Raw genomic sequence first — 4,777 nt, 5'->3', positions numbered from 1 at the left:
ACATTTAATCCATGCCAATTTATCACGACTGCAGCTCACCCCGATGGACACTACTGGGTGGCATATTGCCTCAGAGTGGACCTCTGGCACACACACATGCAGCATATGACAGGTGTTTATTTCCTTATGTGTGTGTTCATGGGGGGGGCTGCATGTGTTGCATGGCGGTGTGAGGTAGGCTTGTTCGTATTTGAATAAAAAAATAGCGGGTAGTCATAAAGGAAGCTATTGTTTGCACCTTTTATAGCTGCGTGGAAGCTGGCCAACTTTGCTGTTGTGCAGAGATATAGTCATGAATCTCTTCAATAGCCTAGGGAGGAAAAAGAACATTACAAAGTTTCTTGAGAGATTCATTACCATATTTGCTGCATTGAGAGAATAGTTGATGATCACTTTTGCTTTAAGTGCATAAGGCCATTGTAGAAGTATTCATTACTTGTTTATGAAAGAAGCCAAGGAGCCGTCTATGTTCACAGGGCTAAACCTGTCAGACATGATATTTTCCCCAAAATCATCGCCAGCCCTCGAGAGCGTCTCCTGCATCTCCTGCGATCATAAAAACACAGATTATATTATTTTCTGTCAGTTTCTCCACGCTCCCCGTGCATCATCGTGATTGATTTTCAGTTAATTCACTGCAGGAGGATGATCAAATATGTGTCCCAGAAAGGTGGGACACCAACAGATTACAAGAGATGCAGTCTGTCTCCCATACAAAACCTTGTTTAGGGTGATGTTGACATTCAAGCTGTCACCCTCTCTGAAAAGGCACATTGACTTTATTTTCAATGATGTGAGGGTACCTGGAGAGAATGCAAAACAAGGAGGAGAGTGGAAGCATTTTAGCAGTATTCATCTTCAATTTGCCACCGAGACATGCTGACACGTCATTTGATTATCTTATTTAGTCCATCCTGAAAGACAGCATCATTCAAGTTGTGTTGTTATAGTTTTATGTGACATATTACAAGTATTTGTACCCTGAGTTGAGCCTCACATGCATCCCTTTGCAGGCTGTTCTCATTTACCATTCGTAGCTATATACCTAAGAAAAGTAATGCACTGCAATTTGTGTACATCCCACAAAATACATTTTTATGTAAGCCACATAATCCTGGGATGGATGGGTGGGTCAAAAAAAAACAACAGACTTTCGCCCAGGAGACCGGTGTACGTACCCTGTGTGAAACCAGATGCCAACGTTACTTATTAAGTTACGCCACTACTGAAGTTATTTTAGCCCAAACCATGATCGTTTCCTAAACCTAATTAAGTAGTTTTTGTCATGTAACTTCTGTACTTAGGTTACGCCACTTTCAGTGTTATTTTAACACAAACCACAGTTCCTTAACCTAAGTAATGCCTAAACTTGAGTTGTTTCCTGTGAAGATGGAAGTTTATTTTGAAAAGGCTGCAGTGGAAATTTACACGTGCGTCATGTGTTGGTGGACATTTGTAGGAAAAATTAGGAATAACTTTTCTTAAGATAGCTATCATTCAAACCATTTTATGTGAATATGTTGCCCTTTGTCTCAATCTGCGCACTGCGCCCACTAATCTCCACCAATCAGCCTCGGTTATGTTCAGCTAAGTCTTGAAAATATGGAATATGCGCAGCTTGAGAGAAAGTTTTACCAAGAAGACTCAACTCTAAGTTACTTGAGCATAAGAAACAGGCTATTTCTGGAATGTGTTGCTACTGTATGTGGAGCAAACCATAAACCTGGTGAATTCATTCTCATGCAGCTCATCCTGAGGAGAAGAACTGTTTATTTCACCGTATCCACGGACAAAAAGCACAGATTGCATCATACATTTTGCCTGTTCCCATTCTCCCACCTCTGTCTCTGCGTCCTCATCCTTGCCCCCCTGCTCTGCCTTCTTACTCCCAGCTCTGGGCTCTCCGAGGCCCATGACCCATCAGTTCTGCTAAGACCTCTTAGGGCCCATCCATCAGCAGAGCCGCGGTGTAACCTGGGGATGCTCATCAATCACCGGGGGCTACTGTGCATACCCAAGCAGGCTGCAGAAGGTGGGAAAGGCCAAGCAATGTCACTCACTGGGCCAAGTAGGCACCTGCAGTTTACTTAAAACAAGTAAAAATGACAATATCACGTCTTGTACTTCAGTTGTGAAATAAATTTATGAATCTTCAACACAGTCTCACGGCAGTTCATGAAATAACCAAGAAATTTAATCTATGTGATTCATGAACACGAATTTCCCTTTTTTTTCATGACACTCAGCACTTTCAACATATTTTTTTGTGCGTTTTCCTGCATACTGTATGTCCAGCAACACCTGACGCATGTGTCAATTTCCGCTCCAGTATTTTCAAAATAGAACTAGGTTTAGGAATAGATAGACTTGGTTAGGTTTGGGGAACAAAACTGCTTAGTTAGGTTTAGAAAAAGATCACAGTTTGGGTTTAAATAACATCGGAAGAGGCGTAACTTAAATACGGAAGGAACGTGACAAAAACTACTTAGTTAGCTTTAGGAAAAGATCGAGGTTTGGGTTAAAATAACTCGGGAGTTGCTATAACTTAAGTACGGAAGTTATGTGACAAATAAATCAACTTTGACTCGTGGTTTCAGACGGGACACAAACCCCAGTTTCCTGGGCGAAAGTCCTGTTTTTGACCCACCTATCCTCCCAAACCTCCTCCCTATGAGGCGTTAGTCGCTCTCTATACCTGGTTCACAATAACTTGCATTAAATACAAATTAGTTTTATGCTGACCATCGCAAAAAAAACAAAAGGAAATTTGTGTCTATGAACACAAATCAATACATTACATTTGGTGAACTGCTGTGCGACTGGGCTGGAATCTTAGAATGAATAAAAAAAACAATCACATCTTCCTTGAGGTTTTTCTTTGTGAGAAATCCTACAGACAACAACATCTATATGCACATACACACTGTAGGGATCAGCCGAAACACTTAGAGATTTTATATTGTAATATAGTAATGAGCAGCAGCAGCAGCAAGACAGTAATCATGACTAACAGACAAGAGGGGTGATGCAAAGTGCATGTTGGCTCAGGTAGTGATGCACAGCTGTGTATTTGCCTCTGAGCCTTGGCTGAAACAAGACCAGCACTCTCACAGCGGCCAATCTCTTACAGTTCACCAGAAAGTCATTCAAACACACAAGTAGTTTAGTGAATTGCACATCTCAAACTTGATAATATTTTTAATGGGGGGGAAATGAAAAAATCTTTGATAAATTGTGTGAATGGAGGGACTGTAAGCGGGGCCCACGGTGACGCAAAACAATGCAAGGAACAATGAAAGAAACCCAAGAGAGGTAAGAATAGGAGGCGTTAATCACTCACACTACGGAGGAAAGAAGTGATGATGCAACGGAGATGAAAGAGCAAAAAAATTGAGAGAAACGGGAAGCTACTGTTCGCGAGACGGGGTGCAAACAGTGTTGCACGTCACCAACACCTACACAAAGAGGATACAGTGGTAGTTAAAGGTTTTGTCATGTGGATACAGTGGAGGCTGAACACAGTGTCTGATGGCGTTGAGTCAGTCGGTGCCAGGTGTCCTTTTGACATGGGCACCACTCCCCTAAATGACTGGTTAGAGGAGAGAGAGCGCGGCTGCCACCAACACCCTCCCAATTAAAACCTCCAATTAATCAGAGCTATTTAAAGAAGCCCATTCATCGCCGGCGGCGGGAAGCACGCAGACGAGAGAGAAAAGATAAACTGCACATCTTTGCCCTGATTTACCTTTTCTCTAAGCTGCCCTTTGGCATCGCTGCTTTCTTTCCACAGTAATGGAAAGCAGCTGTCACAATTATAACATAGCTAGGGAATAACTGCATCAAACTGACCCTAATAATATATATTTTCTTTTATTTATTTAATCTTTAAAACAATTATTATGGACTGGTGTTTCATGACACTCATAAATATTCTGCTTGCTCACAGAATAGCTTCCCTACCCTTCACAATAAGATCAAACAAAGCAAGTAAATTATGTATGTATTTCCCCTGGTAAGAAAACAGGTAGTTTGTGATTAAATACTTCAACACTATAATTTATCATTTAAGATTAAAACCTTGGTCACACAAACTATACAGAACTATATTGTTTTTATTACTTATTTAATAGATTGAATGTATCAAATATATTAATATATTATAGGTTTTTATGAAGAGATTGTTCAATATGCTGTAATATTATTTGAATTCAAAATATAACGAATGGCCACTGTAATAGCTGAAAAAGTTGTCTGTCCACGAACATCGCATACCAACAATTTAGAGATTATATAATCTTTATTTTTTGCTGGAACATTCATTCATTGTTAGGTTGACTCACGTGTGGTTCATGGATAATTTTCAAGACTGGCCTCCGAAGAAGTACGACAGCATGTCGTTTCAGCAAACAGCCCCAAAACGACATCTCGACACATCCAAGTGACTCCTGCGGCCAGAAAGTAAAGGAGGAAGTCAAGTGATGTTGTTACAGAGCGACAAAATCCGTGTAGGGAGGAGTTCGGGGTGAATGGATGGGTCAACAAAGACGTAAACACGGAACACGGCTCTTGTCTTTATTATTGTAACCATGACAACAAAGGTCCCCTAACCTTAATGAAGTAGCTGGGGCGTTTCTAGGAGTTGACAAGGTCTGGGGTTAAGTCCAGACTATCTGTGGCTGAGGGGTTTTTTTGGGGTGGTCCCTGCTGTTCTGCCTGGAACACCACTGCCTAAATTTAATTCAGTTTTACTGCCTTGTATGATATGAAATTAAATTAA

General features: G+C 40.9%; 1 long non-coding RNA gene across 1 annotated transcript; it reads right to left on the bottom strand.

Annotated features, from left to right (window-relative positions):
• Nucleotides 1–236: 236 nt before the first annotated feature.
• Nucleotides 237–4,544, bottom strand: LOC119501986. Its single transcript, XR_005209984.1, has 3 exons — nucleotides 4,341–4,544; nucleotides 437–546; nucleotides 237–310 (listed from the first exon to the last, which is right to left on the bottom strand). It is a non-coding gene; the product is annotated as an uncharacterized LOC119501986 (long non-coding RNA).
• Between the last annotated feature and the right edge of the window lie 233 nt (nucleotides 4,545–4,777).

This window comes from Sebastes umbrosus, chromosome 14 (assembly GCF_015220745.1).
Source record: "Sebastes umbrosus isolate fSebUmb1 chromosome 14, fSebUmb1.pri, whole genome shotgun sequence".
In the NCBI taxonomy this organism is placed as follows: domain Eukaryota; kingdom Metazoa; phylum Chordata; class Actinopteri; order Perciformes; family Sebastidae; genus Sebastes; species Sebastes umbrosus.
Note: the sequence above shows the minus strand (reverse complement) of the source record. Positions and strands in the feature narration are given on the sequence as shown.